The following is a 19,017-nucleotide window of genomic DNA, read 5'->3' on the forward strand; positions in this document are numbered from 1 at the left end:
GGGCCAGCCCTTCGGAAGAAGAGAGGGGCACTTGCTCCCCCCTCAGAGAGAAAAAACCTTAAGCAGCTGCGTTTCTTTTCTAGGTTATTTTTGGTGGGTTTTTTGGGCTATGTGACCATGTTCTCAAAGAGTTTATTCCTGGCGTTTCTCCAGCATCTGTGGCTGGCATCTTCAGAGAGTAAACTCTTCTAGAACACAGCCACATAGCCCAAAAAACCCACAAAAAAACTATGGATGCCCAGCCCTGAAAGCCTCCAACTTCACACTGGATTTCTTTTGTTGTTGGATTTAAAGTACAGAGTCAGTATTTTCCTCTGTGGGAGCATTGGGTTGAAATTAATATTTCTAAGCTGCTGGAAGGAAGTGTCTTAGAAATTAAACAGCAGCAACAACAAAAAAACAATGCTGCAAAATGGAGAAGGAATGTTCAAAACAGCTTTTGTTGTTGTTTGGTTGCAGAGAATATTTATATAGGATGTGCCTAAAAGGCTCTGACTTCTGATGGTCTCTGTTTTAAAGCAAATGTGATGGAAACGATATCAATACCGTGTTCCTTGTTTGTGAACCTGTACCCTCCGTGTCTATGGGCGCAGAAGTTAATACTGGGTATTGTTTGCATTTTCTGACCAAGTCTCTAATCGGAGATTTCTTTCGTCGCAATACATCAGGTTTTGAGGCTTTGCGGAAATGATTAAAAAGCCATGCTTCGGTAACTGAAAATGAAACGCTGCAGAGTGCTTGAATGATCTGTGCTGTCTACCATCTTTGTTGTTAAATATTGTAGCTAGTTCATCTGTCGCTGAGGGATGCGGATAGCTCCAGTTATACATCAGCTGTGCCGGAAACACTAGGAATAACATAAAATCAAATAGTACAGTTAAACCAGTAGTTCTCAAACGGCTCTATCAAGAGTCTCTTGTCTTGATGAAAGAGTTATTCAGTTTTGTTTCTGAAAGAATAACCAGTGAGTTGATGGGTGAAATTTTACGTTATGCTCATTTGTGATAACAAGGGAAAGAATGACTTTTTCAGTACAAAGAGCGCCCTTTAAAAAACAACAACCAGTTCTCTCTGTGTGTGTGTGTGTGTGTGTATGCAAGCTTGGGGCTTACTGAAGGTGAAAGAGTAGTCATGCTCAGATACTGTGATTACAGCAGTTGTTACACATTTCTGAAGTGTGTAAACACACTGTTCTGAAGCGATTATTGCAAATACAAGGAAGCATTATAGCACAGTCTTGCTCTTTAGTAAAACTTCTATTGGTGGTGTATCTGGTAAATAGGTCTGACTGAATATGCTGGGGCAACTTTTTTGTTTCTAAGAATATAGAAATGAAAGAGAATTTGCAGTGTGATTCATACTTTAAAATTGGCATATTAACATTTTAATACTGTAACATTTATGTTTACTTTGGAATGAGATTTACAACTTCATTCTATAAGTGTTTATTTTGTTTGCAACTAGTGGAATCAAGTACTTAAAAGTTTGCTTGACTAAATAGGCTTACATAAAAAGGCTTATTCCAAAAAGTATAGATAATATTAAAATACTGCAGATTTTTTTCTACTAGGATGCCTACTTGGTGGCAACAATAATTTTTCTTTTAAAAAAAAAAGGAGGACATAAAGCTTTTGGTATCCCATAGATAGGAGCTGTGGACAAAGAACATTTCTTTAAGGCAGAAAGTTTTAGTCCCTGACAGCTGTAATATTAGAGGAGAAAAATAAAAGAATAGTTAATATGCTAAGACAGCATTGAATACGGTATAAATCTATCATACTTCTGCATGTTTGGGATTTCAGTAAAGGATGAGATATGTGTGCACAGGTGGAAAACTGAGCATTGCTAGTCAAGAACTCACACTCCAGTACGATAGTACTCTTAGTGCTGTGACTCATCAAGATGTTCTTTTTTGGCCTGAGCTATTCCTCAAGCTTTGTGTTCTTCCCTCTGCAGCCTTTTCTTCCATTTCACCTTGCTACAAATTAGATGGTGATTTTTATTAATTACTAACATGTTTTAAATGATAATAATAATAATAATAATAATAATAATAAATTTTATTTGTATACCGCTTTCCCACAGATCAAAGCGGTTTACAGCCATAGAAAACCATTACAACCATAAAAACAGTTACAAACATCTCTAGATAAAAACCAATTATACAAAATTTAAACACAGTCATACAGCAAGGTAAGGCAGGGAATCAGTGGTATCAACATACTGTACACAACTTCATTTATCAGGGAGGGGGGGGAAGGCTTGACAAAAAAGGAAAGTTTTAAGCCTATTTAAAAAATGTTTCTAGGCGGGTCGTCAAACGGAGCTCCTCGGGAAAGCTATTCCAGATTCGCAGGGCCATCACTGAAAAGGCCATCTGGGATGTAGAAACATATTTGGAAGGTGGAATTTCCATAAGATTCTTCCCAGATGTTCTGAGTGTGCAGGGTGGATTATATGGGGAGATGCGGTCCCTCAAGTAACTTGGGCCCAAGCCATGTAGGGCTTTATAGGTAATAACCAACACCTTGTATTGCGCTTGGAAGCGAATAGGCAGCCAGTGAAGATCTGTTAAAATAGGTGTTATATGCTCAAACCTAGATGTACCAGTGATCAGTCTGGCTGCCATGTTTTGTACTAGCTGAAGCTTCCGGGCTTGCTACAAGGGTAGCCCCATGTAGAGCGAATTACAGAAATCTAGACGAGAGGTTACCAGAGCATGTACTGTACCACAGTTTCAAGGTCCCTTTGGCCCAGGTAGGTGATAGCAAGCACTTCTGACCGTCGCATCTACTTGAGATGTTAGTTGCAGGGACGAGTCCAGAAGTACTCCTAAACTGCAAACTTCGTCCTTCAGGGGAAGTGTGACCCCATTCAGGACCGGTGGACAAATTTCCTTCCCCGGGCCTGGGGAACCTATCACCAGTACTTCCGTTTTCTCTGGATTCAAACTGAGTTTGTTTTCCCTCATCCAGCCCATTACTGACTCCAGGCAGGCATTCAGAGGAGAGACGCCATCCCTAGTCACTGCATCAGTCAATGACACAGATAATTTTAAGCTTCTAGAAAATAATATACTGTTTTCCTTTATATGGTATGTTCAATGAATATCTATAATATAAGAATAACACTAACCTAAACAATAAACGGCATGATTTTTTTCTTCTTTTAAAGTAATGTTTTTGTGGGATGAGCCTAATATTTAAAATGATGTGAAAGATAGTGCTTAAACACATGAACACTGGAAATTATAATATGTGAGTGAACTGTACAATAGACTATTGCCATAAGGACTGAACAGTGGGCATTTTGCTGATTCCCTCATGTTCAGAGGCAATATTTGTCTTAACAGATTCATGTTCAAGATTATCAGCCTGAAATTTCCATTTTTGTTTCCAGCTTACCTTTTCACTTTCTTACTGTTGTTCGAAGTTGCACAAGTGATGAATCCTTTATCAGTAGCCTGGGGATAAATATCATTTCCCCTCTTAAAATGTGTAACAATAAAAGTTTGCTTTGCTGCTTGTGGTTTAACAATTAACTTTATTATTAAGATGCACTGATTCTCCCTAGCAGCAACTGTATGCCTCCAAAATAGGACTTCCATATAAATGAATATATGGTATAGAAGTTAATAAGTACAGAATTGTAATGAACCAAAAATATGAATGGATATTTAAGTAAGTAGGTATTAAATATTTCTTTAACTTTAATAACATGGTAATACTTACAATAGCTAGAATCAATTAATAGAGTATGTTAGGATACAGAATGAATGATTGTTGTAATTTATGTGATCCAGGAAAATAATTAAGTAAAATGTTTTTCTGTTACTTTTGTTTCTCAATTGGGTGTTCTCTAAATACTGTATTTGAAGTTCTTTTATCCCCAGTGTGCATATCCAATGGTTATCCTAGTTAAGGATGGTGGGTGTGGGAGTCCAACAGATCAGGAGGTAACCTGTTTGGGAAAAATAACCTACACAATAATGTGACAGGTTACGCTCAGTCATCTGGGTATTTTCTATTTGGAATATGCTTCTTATCAGGACTGAACATGAACCCAGAGTTCACAACAGTATATACATCGCATTCAAAATTTGCACTCACAGCTGTACATACATGATTTTGTGAAACATTTCATTCACAGCGGTCATTCAGAATAAAGTTGTGTTAGAATAATTGTAATAATAATGTTGGTAGGACATGAGTGTACTTTACTTTAAATTTTACAGTATGATGCAGCTTGTTAAGTATGAAACGAAGTTGAGAAGACTCACATACATTTTTACAACTGTGTTCTCAGTAGTCAGCTTTCAGGATAAATTTTAAAGAATTTACCAACATATTCTGTTGACCATTGTCTCTCCTTATATGTTGAAGCACAACATTTGTGATGCACAGCATGATATAGATGAGTTCTTAGTTACCTCAGCTGACATGAGCTTGGAGCTGAGGAGGGTGACAGAAAATTGTTCCTGGCCTCCTACAGCCCTTTGGAGTGTAGGTCATGATGTCTGCATATTATTGGTAACAACTGAAGTCTCTTTCTTAAACAGCTTACTGCCACAAAGAGATGAAACTATGTAGTAGGCTTTTCATACCAGCTCCTCTGGTAGCCTTGATGCCCATGTGCCATGGAAAGTATAAGTTTCATTTTGTCACATAACAAACAGGACAAGGAGGTGGATGTTAGGGTGATAATGTTATTATTAGTGTATGTCATGTATCCTGAATTATTATGTTATGCCATGTATTTTGGATTTTTTGTATTCTTTATCATGTATTTATGACTTTTTTGCATGATTAATTTATTGTTACAGTGCATGCTTGTTTTACGCAGGGTATCCGTTCTGGACCCCCGTGTAAAACAAAAAACGTGTATGCTCGAGCCCCATTGCAAGTAATGGGGTACGTGCTCACGGTGACGTGCGTGCTATTGTTTGTTCCGGCGCAGGGTGCTGGAAGAAGCACCACTGCTAAAAGCAGCGTATAATGTGCCTGCATTATAGCAGCGTATGCTGAAAGCAGCATATAATGCGCCCGTGTATGACACGGGTGCACTATATTGTGTTTTCTGTGGTTTAATTGATGAGGGTTATTTTGTACTTTGTATCTGTAATTTTTTGTTACCTTTGCTTGTAATCTACCTTGATTCCGTAAGGAAAAGGCGGAATATAAATAAATTATACTTTCAAATTATATTATTATAATATTGATAAAACCAGAATAATATAATTGTTACAGACATGAGTGGTGTCTCAGTTGCATCTGGCATCCCTGTTGTCCAGTCTGCTTCTAAGCTGTCCTTCAGCCAAAGGATCCCAGGTTGTAGACATTGAAAATAGGCATTAACATTATTTAAGCAAAGTGCAGATATAGTGAAACTATCCTTCATAACCATTATGAACTGAAAGGGGGCAAGACATTCATTAATGTTAGTGAGCCACAGGTTTCCATGCCTCTGTCATTTCACACATGAATTCTTTCTTTGACCCTCCATTTTGTGTGGAAACTCTCATAGAATCATCTTCATTTCAGCATTGGTTCAGAGATGGTTGCTAACCTTGGCTGAATGAATCGAAATTATAATGCTCAACTCGCAAAAAGCCTCTTGTTTTAATTGAGTATCTAGTATTGTATACAAACTAACCTCTTCAGTGAACACATAGCACACAGAATCTGAGTTGTCAGAATAGGGGAGGAGGCAGATAATCCCATGCCCTCTTTATTTATTACATTTTATCCATCCTTTCCTCCAAGGAGGGCAAGATGGCTTACATAGTCTTCCCCCAAATTGTATCATCACAACAACACAGTGAGATAGATTATGCTGAAAGTACTGTAAAAGTAATCCAGTAAATTTAATAAACTGATAGGGATTTGGATATAGGTCTCCCCAGTCCTAGTTCAGTGGTGTATCTGCTTGGGGCCTAGAAGTATGAGCTCATTAATTGTATTGCTGAAATATAAGGAGGTAGCTGAATGGGTTCATATTCATTTTAGCAGGGATTTGAAATGTCTGACCTCCAGTTTGGATGTTATGCCCAGCAGTTACCCATATGGCCTACACATTTCTTCTGTTATTGTCCCTGGCCAGTTATCAAGCTAGGAGAGTAGTTAATTTGAAAATAAGAGGGTAACAATTACATTTAGCCTTGTTTTGCTTTGGCTCATCACTCTGCCCTCCTGTGCCTTCCCAAATTGTAATTTAGAGCTTTTGCTAAGAAAGAGTTTATTTTATTAATTTCTACTTTATTGTCTGTTAAGGTATGGTGAGTTCTTTTCTTCACATTGGAAATGAGAGTTCTTAGAATTTGTTCAGGAGAGGCACTTGTTGCCTTCTAAGCTTTCTTCCTTTCCTTTTCCTTTGCTTATTGAGTAAGTCCTGCTTGTTCAAATCTATGCAAGGTTGATTTCTTATAAGTTTTTGAGGAAGCTTCCTGCCATAGAATTAGGATCACTGCCCTGTAGTCATGACTTGCTTCACATTTCTGTTTTGCTTAAGTAAAGTGTAAGGATCTTCTACATAAGCATGACCATATATCCAAATATTCTAGCTCTGCAAGTGCTCAGTAGCAGATGGAGCTATTAGAGAGTTATCCATTCATACCCCACTTCTGGCAGTGAATGTCTTCAATTAATGAAGAGACAAAGGGTCTTGTTCGAAGTTGGTTCTTACATGTTCAATATTAATTAATGGTAGAGAAATATATTTAAGGTAGTGTTATTAGTGCTAAGTTTAGCATTGAATTTTACTATTATGAGGATATGAGAAGTGTTTCCTAACAGTTTGTTTCTAACTCACTGCAGGTGTTGGGGGAAAAATAAAACTACAAGTCCATGACTGTTACTTATTGAGTGGATCTTGGAAGGGGAATAGCGTTGAAGCATAGGAACAACCAGAGTGTGTGTGGGAGGAGACAGCTGCGCAAACTCAGAAAAGTTATCATGTTGAGATGGTGCTGGTAAGACCTAGTAATAGTGTAAGGAGGGTATATGAACTTGTGAATCAGTGTGCATGTATAGGTAAATTACAGCTTAGAGTTATTTATGAGCAGGAATATGCCCCTCATGAGGTTCTAGGCTGGATTGTCCCCTACTCCTGCACATGCAGAGGTGGGACAGACCAAAGTTTAGTTTTGCTTTAATAGATTTCCAGCTTATAATTAATGCAAAAGAGGCGTAGGTTAAAATGGCATCAATTGCTCAACAAGCCAACATCCAACCTAGATTAGTCTTGTGGGATGGCTAGAGGTTATTTTAAAGCACATTTTCTGGTTTGCACATAATAGTCTACTATAGTGATTCTGAAGCCTGATTCATTCATCCTGCCAGTTGGTATGAGGAGAAGGAATACATGAACCTGAAACTTTACTTGGGCTCATTGTTGTTCATACATATTATAGATTGGAAACCTGAATGCTAACATGAACATGTTAATGCTAAATTTTAGAAGAAAACAAATTCATTAATGTTAAACTATTAGGAAAAAAGAATATTTCAGAGGAAGGAACTGACAAAAACCACCTCCTTGCCTTTAAAAAAAAACCCCAGTGAAATTCATGGGGTTTCCATAAGCCCACAGGTAACTTGAAGGCACATACAGTACACACACATATAAACCATGAAATGTAGACATCTGAAACTTGGTGTGCACATGGAGGAGACTGGGGGGGATTGTGTATTTTAGAGTTCTTTTGCTCTTAAAATGAATTGGTTTTAATCAGTGTCTAAGTGTAGTTTTTAACATATTGAATCAGTGCATAACAGCATGCCACTAGGTAGCAGACACCAGCTCGTCTGAAGTAAGAGCACTGAGGTTTGGTCTAAATGCCTGTAGTTGGTATTGGGTGCGGCACCAGAGGACCAGGTTATGTAAACTGTTGGCCTTTCTGATTATTGGAGAAGAATGTGTTCCATTTCTATGCAGCTCATTTGCCTGATGAGCTTTACCTGTTCCTCACTCAGAATGTGTTTGTGGTATGTATATAAGGAAAGAATGAGCATTTATGTTGTCTGAAAGACTGAATAAGGTATAGAAAAGGAAGGAGAGAGGAATAAATGAGATAAAGAATAAAAGGAGCAGTTGCTATATTAACCAGTTAGATGTAGTCAAGTTCTGCTCTGTATTACCTATTCCCTTTACAAGAACCGAACCTACAAACTTTAAATGTGTATAATCAATGAATGAAACAACGGCTGTGATCAACTTCACATTAGATATTTAAATTGTAGAGTAGCCCATTGATATCTGTATTTCAGTGGCCCTATTGCCTGGGGAGATTTTGGTAGTGGTAGTCCAAAACACTAATGTTTCGCAGCTGCTGTTTCTAAGCATAAAGAACATTTTCCCCATGTTAGCTTGGTAATCCTTAAATCGTTATGATAATTCTCATTTTGCAGGGTTGTGGGCATGAGTCCAAGGATAGGGTACCATTAGGAAAGCTTAAATGCTTCAAGCAGGTCATAGAGCTTCTGGAATCCCCATTTGTTGGAGCTTTTGAATATTGGCATCTCTGTGGCCAAGAAACGGCTGGTAAAGAAACAAGGTTGTGGAGGTTTCAGAAATACCTTTAGGGCAAATTATGCATTGTATGAAAAGGCACCAAGAAATGGCAAGCAAGTAATCTGCATGTATGGCTGACTGGATTTGGAGAATTATGATATAGTAATTCTAAGGGGCAAAGGAAGGAAAATATTCCTTCTTGTTATGTGCCTTCAAGTCATTTTTTACTTATGGCGATCCTAAAGTGAGAATCTGTCATTGTCTATTCTAGACAGAATTTGTTCAGTGGGATGTTATCTTTGCCTTCCTCTGAGGCTGAGAGAGTATGACTTGTCACGCAGTAGGTTTCCATGGCTGAGTAGGGGTTTGAATCCTGGTCTCCCAGTGTCCTAGTCCAGCACTTAAGCCACAATACCATGCTAGCACCTGTTAAAGGGAAGAGAGTTAGTGAAAGGAAAAGCTGCATGAGTGCACAGTGGCAGGAGGAAGGAAAAGGATGACCAGAAAAAAGTGCACTGGGAGGATGAAATAGATGCAGATATACAGAACTTGTTGTGATCTTTGTCTTCAAGATAAAATTGATTCTGAAGTTTCATATTAATTTTACATTAATTATTAAATGGAAATTGTTTTAAACTAGAACAATAGTATTTGCATGTCCAAATAATTTCCCAATAACTTGTATTAGTGTGTCCCAACAAAAGCTTCTAAGAGATTTTATACTTTACACTGGCCAGCTATACAGGAATGTTTGAACTTTCATTCAGTTTAATATGTTAGGTGCTACAGGTTTAGTACCCACATGTTTCTAAAAACTACATAACAAGTAGACTTTTATGAGAGATTGTGTTTAGCTGTGTCACTTACAATGTTGGTCCATAGTCCATTTCTGGTGTGCAAGCCATTAACTCCCAAGAGGAAGAAAACAGATGCACGAATATGGTACTGGTTCCTGACACTTTTAGGGGTAAAAAAGTGAGGCCCCTCCACATCATTTAATCTGAGAAGTGCTGATGCACAGTATCAAATCATTGTTTCTGGTCCTGGTTTCCTTTTTTCAATTTTTTTTAATGGGGTTGAATATTTTACATCCACTTGGCATTATGAAGGACTAGAAAAACTATTTTCTTTGTTTTATTCAAGTTGATGGTTTCTTATGTTCTTTGTATTTTTTGCCTAATTCTCATAAAATTTGTCATAGTGCAGGTGTTCTTTACAGTTCAGGAAGTTGTAGCTTCATTAGTAAGGAAACTAATTTTTCACAAGGTAAAATTTGTAATTCTTTTGTGAATAAACTGTATTTATTAACATACTAAACATGACATGTTTATGCATGAATTATGCATTGCACATTTTATGTTCTTAGTGTAACATGATGGCTTTCAATAGGTAAAATCTGTGGTAATATTGTATTTTTAATTTTATGAAGATTTCATTTTCCTAAAAAAAACAGGGGAAACCCAGTTTTTTCCATGGCTTCCAAATTTCTGAAAATCTGTTTGCAAATTTCTGAAAACCCACTTCATGGCATACAGCTAGTTATTATACTGATTCATAAATTAAAAGAAGAACACAGTGATTCTATGCTTGGAGAATTTTCAGATTCTGCCAGTGCTTGCCAAATGTACACTACAATAGATGATTCATGTGGAGTTGGAGAAAATGTCTGGGGAACATTGCAAATATTTAAAAAAACATGTAATGAACAGGTATTAATAATTCCAAAAAAACTCTTACATTATGAATCATTGCCCAGTTACAGAAGCAGTGCTTTGAAGCAACTTCAGCAAAAAGCAACATGTTAATATTATCTGTGGGAGAAAAGTACACCTAACAACAGTACTTCAAATGATAACAGTAACAAGCTTATACATCATGCAGTCTATCTTAATTTAAATTTCTTACTAAGGAAAACCCTTTTTTTTTGCAAGATATATAACCTTGCTTTGCTAATTCCTAACTTGCAACTGACAAATTACTGTTTTCTTCTTTTATGCTACTTAGAGTAGAGAAGCAGATTTTATTTACTTTGAAATGGGGAACCAGCAAAGGTGAATAGCTGGTCTGCAGTCTTTACCAGAGAGGGAGAAATTGTCATAGGGGACAGGTGAGAAGAGAGAAACAGTAATGGCATTCATAAAATAAATTCTTTCAGATGTGTGGATATTTATATAGGTACCTTGTTTTACCTTGTGTTTCATCAGCCTTCTTGCTAGTTGCCTGTCAAAAGAAGTTCTACCTTTATACTACATGCACACTGATAATTAGTTATTATTGCAAGCAAACTCAGTTAGGAATTATTTAGGAATTATTTGAAAGAAGTCTGAAATTAAAACAAACTATAATAATGGGATTACATACACTTTACTTGATGTTTAGCATAAATAATTTTTCTTTTGGGTGCATAACAAAAATGGAAATTGTGAATAAAAATAAACTGATATCTTTTTCAGAATACTGACATTCTGAATGCTGGGTTATTGGGTTAAACTGATGTACTGACATTACAGTCAGCCCTCCATATTTGTAGGGGTAGGAGAACAAGACCCCCGTGAATGTGGAAAATTCATGAATAAGGCAAGCCCTGCCCGTCTCCTCCTCCCATGCCTTGGGTAACTCTGGCAAGCTGTCCCAGGTTTCAGAGGAGGGGAGGTGGGAGGGGCTCATACGCGGGGTCCCCTGGTCTCTTCAATCACAAATAACTAAATTAGTGAATGCCAAGTCTGTGACTGTGAAGGGACAACTGTATTTGAAACAAAAGCAAGTATTTCTTCACATAGCAAATACCTTCAGATACTCATAGAATCATAGAGTTGGAAGAGACCACACGGGCCATCCAGTCCAACCTCCTGCTATGCAGGAACTCACAATCAAATCATCTCTGACAGATGGCCATCCAGCCTCTGTTTAAAGACTTCCAAGGAGGGAAACTCTACCACACTCCGAGGGAGTGTGTTCCACTATCGAACAGCCCTTACTGTCAGGAAGTTCCTCCTAAGGTAACTTACATCCATCGTTCTGTGCACTGTTGGATTGCAATTTGCAGTAAGCCTACCAGCATAGCCAAAGATTTAGAAGTTCAAGCAGTTCAGTAACTTCTGGAGAGTTACACATTTCCCATCAGTGGCATTGTATCTAATTGCCTTATTGAGTTAATTGCAGCAAGATCAGTTTATTAGTAACCCTCATCCTTTTCAGATCTGGGATCCCTCCCTCCCTCCCTCTCTCTCTCTCTGTGTCCCTTTTCTGCCCCTCCTACAGCAGTTAAGATATTTGGGGCTCTTCATTCCACCACAGCCATGGAATGGAGTGGAGGTGATTGAGTGACAGCAAGTCTCTTTCTGTTCCGCTGCAATTTGCTACAGAGATACAGAGGAACAACAATGTTGTTTCTCTGCTGTTGTTGCATACAGACTGCAGGGGAACAGAGAGGCAGCCCTGCTGCCCAGATGACTCCTCCTTGCTCCCGCAAAGCCATGCCCAGAGAGCTTAACAGCTACAAAAACACAGGGTTCAAGAGGCTACAGAATAAGCCTCTTCACCCTCATTTTTTAAAAAAGGAGATTGTGTGCATATGTTGTCACTAACATGATGCTAGAAAGTAATACAACTGATGTAATCCATTTTAGGCTGAGGCCCCAGCAGCTGATGGCCTTATACATCTTTAAATTATAAATCTTTAAAAAGATTTAGAAAATTCATGAAGGATATGTTATCAGGTAGTCAAGATACGTGAGTCAAACGGTATGAACTTCCAGGGGCATCTAGTTTTGGAGAGAGTGCTGAAGTGATGGACATTCTGTCTCAGGCAGCTGATTAATCACTTGTTCATTTATGCATACTTGAATGATATCATTTTCTATAAAGAGATTTTGAAATTAATTGTTTTCTATTTTTCTGTTGCTCTTAGTCATATGGTAAGCCCAAATTAAAACTTATTTTTTTAAAAAAATCAGCTAGTTGGTTTCATTAGCTAATTGGTAGAATATAGGACAGGAAAGTGTTTTGTGTTCACAAATGGTCCAGTTAACATTTGTCTGCCATTATATATTAACTAAGATGACATCAGTGTCGTAATAAGTACGTACATTAGTGAAAAATACTGTGTCAGTAGTTCAAAAAGAATTCACACTTTAGGCAATATGAGGATTTGTTTGTCTTTCAGATTTTTTGTAATAGAAAAAGACATTTATTTCTACATATTTCTGGAAAAAATAGCTTGCTCTCACTGAAAAGTCAGAGGAATATAAGAAATACATTCTCATGCTAAATATACTAACTTACGTTACCTTATAAATCAGTTATAGTAGACTTGTGGATCTCAGACCACCCTTCTCCCAATTGCCAGTCCTTAGGCAAAAAAATATGAAGAAAGTGACACCTGTGGCCACAGGCAGTTGTCATAGTAGAGTAGAGAGTGTGGATTAGAAGTGCTACCGACTACTCCTCAAAACTCATTGCTAACTGGTAAAACAGCTGCAAGCATCTAATTGCTTTACATCTATGCTTGGTTAACTCTTTTGCTACAGTTAAACTAAAAATAAAAAAGGCATCGAAATGCTTCTTCAAGGGGCCACAATGTTGATCAGCCACAGAAGACACAAGCAGGTACCCTGGTGCCAAATTTGGCACACAGATAACACAGTTAAGCAGTCCAAATTGATCTTAGATCATTATGGGAAATCTAATCTTATTTGCTGGGCCAAGCCATTTAGGGCTTCAGGAATCAAAGACAATCTAGAGGTGGGCCCATAATGTGACAGGAAACCAATAAAAACTTTGCAATGTAATTTTTCACAGTGATCTGTGGATTGATCTTTTCTGCATTTTGATATCCCATAGCTTTCGCTTACACATTCAAATTGGTAATATATATAAGCTCCCCAAAGTTACTAGCCTCTTGTATACTTTTACCAGCCTGCTCAGAGCTGTCTTACAAAAGATAAAGAGCTGCATTTCTGTGCTGATTGCAGGGGAGTGACAAGAGTTCTCAACCCTCCTAGCATAGAAATTACTAGCATGGAATTCAGTGGACTTTGCTGCATGCACACTGGGTGCAGGGCTCATTTGAATTCTGATAGGAAAAAAGATAAGTGGGATGATCATAGACGGTGATCGTGTTTATAGCACTGTGAACATTTGTTAGAAGGCTTTAGGCCAGTTTTTTTTTTTTTTTTAAATTAGGGCTTATCCTGACAGAAGTATTCCCTTTGACCCATATGGCATGATGACAACTAACTGGCTCTTGCAAATGAATTTTATTACTTTTTTCAGTGTACATAGAATAATAGGACTGTAGGAAAATAAATTTTCTTCCTCCTATGGAAAAAAAAGTGTGGAATAATAGGGCAAATTAAGAGTTTGGATAGTCTTTTAGTATGATATTCAGATAGTTCAGTATGAATCAGCAATACTTGGTGGAATGTTTGGTGGCTTTCCATCTTGCTCCTTTTAGTTGCTTAGCCACAAACAGTAAAAAATGGGGGGCTATATCAGTATGCCAACAAGCACATTGGAGGTGGGGTATGGGGTGAAGGATGTTATTACTTAGAAAGAGTTTGTGATTGTGCGAAGGAAAGAAAGGGGATATAAAATGGCATGAAAATTAGGATTACTGGGAGGGTACTGAGAGTTAATGAGAAGATTATTGCGTTATCTGATCTTTTTGGTTTTAGCCATATGTGAATGGGATTGGGAATATCTGATAAATTGTGAGGAATGGGGAGAGAAGTTCTGAAAGACTGGCTCAGGAATAGCATTAATCAGTATCAGTTACTGAAATTTTGAAACAAAATCTTGATATGAGCCAATATGTACTGATCTGAATTACCATATAGCATTTATTATAATAAAAAACAACATAAAATGTTAACTTGCCAAAAGTTATGTCAGTTGTCCTGTTCATCATGATAATCAATAATCAGTTCCATGATATTCATCATGATGAATGATAGGGGTGTGAGGCGTCTGCATATTCCATTTATAATTGGTATTGTTATGATTACAGCTCTTGAGACCAGATACAGTATCATCTAAACATCAGAAAACAGTGATACCATTACTGGGCCAACCAAAATGCACATCATGCATGTTGTAACCTTTTGAATCTCCACTGGCTTTTTCAGCAGGCAATGGTGTTAAAAATCATACAGAAGAAAAAAAAAAATGACTACGTGAATCATAGCCCTGCATTTGGTCAAGCATGTTGTGGTAGTTATCCTCAGTTCAGATGGTATGAAAGGTTATTCATTCAGGCGGGCCTCTTCTCCTTTTGTGTTGACTGCAAGATTCAGTCCAGGAAATAAAATATAATTTATGTTTTATATAGGAGAAGGGGCCCACCTGCATTAATACCCTTCCTTATCATCAGAATTGAGGACAACAACCTGACCAAATGCAGGGCTATGACTAAGATTGTCAGGTTTTTTTCTATGTGATTTTTAACATCTTTGCCTACAGAAGAAGCTGGTGGAGCTTTGTAAGCTTGCAACATATATAATGTGCATTTTGGTTGGCCCAATAGAGATATCACTGTTGTGGATTTTCGATGATACTGTACTTTGCTATTAGCCTGTATCCTTAAATTTCTGATGTTACAGTTTTCGCTTGACTAGATGGTGGTAGTGGTGGTGCTGTTGCTTCTTTTTCTTCTTCTGCATTCCTTGTGCATGCAAGGTATTCAATCTCTCAAATATACCTTCTCCATTGGAAAGTTACAAATTTGTAAAAAAAATTGCAAGTAAGTGTAATAGTTGTATTTGAACATTCACATATTTCCAGGGCCTGCATGCCAGTGGTTATAAAATTTAAAGATATTGGTAGAAATCCTGTATCGTCAGATAATGATAATGATAATGATAGAGCTCCTTCATTGTAACTAAATCTGCCAATGACCCCTTACAGACTGCCAAAATAAAGCTGCTTCAGGTCACTTTGGAGGTATGCTGTTTAAATGATGCATGTGTCCTAAGAGTCCAGCAGCTGCACCAAAGCCACGATCCAGTACTAAGGACTGGAGCACAGCTTTGGCGCAGCTTCTGGACTCTTAAGATGTGTGTGTCATTTAAAAAGCATACCTCCAAAGTGGCCCGAAGCAGCTTTATTTTGGCAGTCTGTAAGGGGCAAATGCCACCTCAAAAAGTACCTCTTGAACCAGGCAGCTCCCCAGTTGAAAGGTTTCCAAGGCACTGTAGATCAGGGTTCTGGGAAATTACAATTGAACTGTTCTTCTGTTCATGGGGCACGTTGAGACTGGCAGTTGAAGATAACAGCACTTACATTATAGATTTTATTTTATTTTTTATTACTGAAATTAGAATGTATCAACTGTCCCAATTCCTCACATTACTTCATGCCAAATCATTTTTCTTAAGATTTAAAGTAGTGTATAATATTGCAGAACAATAGCATGGTCCAGAAAAAGCTGTTATGATGTGGAGTATTTCAAATACTTTATAACTATACTTGAAAATGTATTTTTCAGCAGAGATAACACAGTAGGAGTAGTGAGGTTAAAGATGGCAAAAAGCACAGCCCTTGTCAGAACATCTCTAGTATCTCAATTGCTTCTTATCAGCATCAAATGATGTTTCCTAATGGTACTGCTACATTAGGCACCAATCAACACATGATACTGGCAGAACTAGGATGGTTACATCAGAATAAAGTCCATGATGCTCCTAGATATAGCGAACAAGAATTCTTCTATGGGAGAAAAGCCCATAGTGTTTTCTGCCAGCAGAGCTAAGAACATGGTCCAACTAACTCATGTCTGTTGCTGCATATTCCAGGGTTCTTCTCAGACAAAGTTTCATATCTTTTCACATTGAAAGTACAGCCACTACTAGCAGAATTTTTGCAAAGGAAAACTAAATTCAAAGAGAGAAGGCAAAAGTACAGTTTCAGTTACAACATGCAGCCAGTATTGTAACTCAATGTTGAATTAGGAAGCCTGTACATCAGGGATGCACAGCACTCTGCATGTGTGTTTATTGTTTAAAATTATTTTTTTTTGTACATCAATGTGTGATCTATTATTTAGATATATATAACTAGGTAAGTAAATGTGTGTCTGCTCTTTCCTGTCACCAGCAATTCTCATTTCTTGCTGGAAGAGAAGAGAGTTCTCTACATGCCCTTCCCCAAGAAAGGTATGACAATTGCTTGAGGAATATACCTTATCTCTGCCTCCTTCTTGAGGGAGTGCACATTATCCTTGGGGGTGGTAATAGATTTTATATTCCTGCTGTACCAAGAACTGTTAGGCCCTATTCACCAAAGTGTTCACATCCTAATAATCCTGGTACTTTCACAGACGAAAACAATAAGTTTCCTGACTTGGGTTCACTGTAGGTTTGGAAAGCACCTAAGAAATGCATGTAATAATTCATTGGGCATCTGCATGAGAGGATCAGAAGGGTTCACTTGAATAAGAATGCATATTGGGCTTTTATTAAGCAAAGTCTATCTTTTAGAGATGCTTCTGCCTACTGTAATGTTAAATGGGAAAGAAGTAATGTACAAGTCCTAAAAACTACCTTGTCTACTCCTTAGCACAATAGCATAACAACACAGCCATAGGAGTAGATGAGGGGAAGAGTGAGACTCTGTCTCTCTCTGTATCTGTCTTTCTCTCTCACACCTACCCACCCACACTTGTTTCTAGTCTCTCAGGGATTTAGTCCTCCACATGCACTTGTCATCTCCCTGTACTGTATATTACACCCAAGGGTCACAGCCATTGGGATGGGCAACTTCCAGAGGTCTGGGGCTTAAGTCTGCCTCTCGGACCATGCAGGGCTTTCTCTGCTCCCTGTGCTCTCAACGTTATTTTTCCACCAAACAGCTCTTCTATGGCCACGTCCAAGTTTGTATAAACCCCTATACAGTTTGGGCCCAGGCTATTTGAAGGACCCTATCTCCATGTACAACCCCCGCCCAGAGTACTGAAATCCATCTGGAGAGGCTCTTCTCTCTGCCCCACCAGCCTCTCAGGTGTGTTTGGTGTGAACAAGAGAGAGGGCCTTCTCAGTGGCTCCTCCCAAGCTCTGGAACTCCCTCCCTAGGTAGTTCAGGATGGCTCCATCCCTGCTGTACTAAACATAATAATAATAATAATAATAATAATAATAATAATAATAATAATAATGTCACTTCCAGGTTAGTTCCCCACAGAACTAAAATAACTTGGAGGCTAAAGTAGGGCAAAATAGTCCCTAGAAAGCACCATTGGCAATTTGGGATAAAAAAACTTAAAAATAAAATACAAATGTAGGTCTGAGGGTACACAGATATCAGAGGAGGCCATTGGGGCATACTTTGCCCACCCAGTATGCTTTGACCAATACTGAAGAGTTCTGTGGATGAGTTTCAGCCAGCGAAAAAGCACATATTTGCATAAAAGATGATTCAGATTTGATTTTTGGTGAGGTCTTTGAGAAAGTGCTGGAAGTAATCTGATACTCATCTAGAACAGTCCTGCAGGCAAATCATACTGACAGATGCATGGATCAGAGGCCTCAGAACTGTCTTTTTACTGCCCCAGAATGCCTAGGCAGCCCCCTTCATCACATTCAGCCACACTTGTTCTTTTCAGTAACAAGCACTGATGGGTGCACCAGGCCAGCAATAATTGTAGCATTGAACTGTTGGAATGCCAGACAGATACTCACTAGCAATCTGTAGTAAAACTGTGGGCAAGATGTCCTCTGGCAGGAGTACATTTGCTGGCTACAGGGGGCATACAACTCCATTGTTGCAACAAATTCACTGGCTGCTGGTTTGTGTCTGGGCACAATTGAAAGTACGGGTTATGACCTTTAGAGCCCTATACAGTTCAGGCCCAGGTTATTTGAAGGATCATATTCTCCTTTATGAACCAGCTAGTGTTCTGAAATCAGTTAGAGAGGCCCTTCTCTTGTCCCACCTCCCTCATAGTTATATCTGATGGGAACATGGGAGAAAGCCTTTTCAGTGGCTGCCCCCAAGGTCTGAAACTCCTTTCCCAGAGAAGGAACACTCCCTGCTTTCTTTTCTCAGACATATAAAGACTTCGCTATTCTAACAGGCATTTGAGGAGCAATTATATAAGGCCCATCTTACACAGTGTGCTGGATATTGCTATTTGTTGTGCTGGTTTAATTACATATGGTTTTTCTGATTGATCATATTTTAACTTTTGTATTTGAGTCCCAATCTGGAAAAAGGTGGGATAGTAGTAATAAGAATAAGAATCACCATGACCACCATTGTCTGTGACAACAGAAATGAACAAGAAATGGATGAGAGAGCTTGATGTCATTATGATCAACAAGTGTAGCCATCTTCGTAATTGCATCTATACTGGGTAGTGTTGCATTGTTATCATACATTCTGGAGAGACATAGAAACAAAGGTGGAAACAAAGATGGCAGTCCCACTAAAGAGCTGGCTTCTTACAAGTCACTAGTGCTTCTGCTATAAGGTTTTATTGCATTTTACATGTGCAGGGTGTATGATATATCGTTATCA

At 38.2% G+C, this 19,017-nt stretch overlaps 1 protein-coding gene across 1 annotated transcript in view; it reads left to right on the top strand.

The window, feature by feature from the left end:
• ARID4B (AT-rich interaction domain 4B) overlaps window positions 1–19,017 on the top strand; it is a 119,446-nt gene that overhangs the window by 1,939 nt on the left and 98,490 nt on the right.

This window comes from Sceloporus undulatus, chromosome 1 (genome assembly GCF_019175285.1).
Source record: "Sceloporus undulatus isolate JIND9_A2432 ecotype Alabama chromosome 1, SceUnd_v1.1, whole genome shotgun sequence".
In the NCBI taxonomy this organism is placed as follows: Eukaryota; Metazoa; Chordata; class Lepidosauria; order Squamata; family Phrynosomatidae; genus Sceloporus; species Sceloporus undulatus.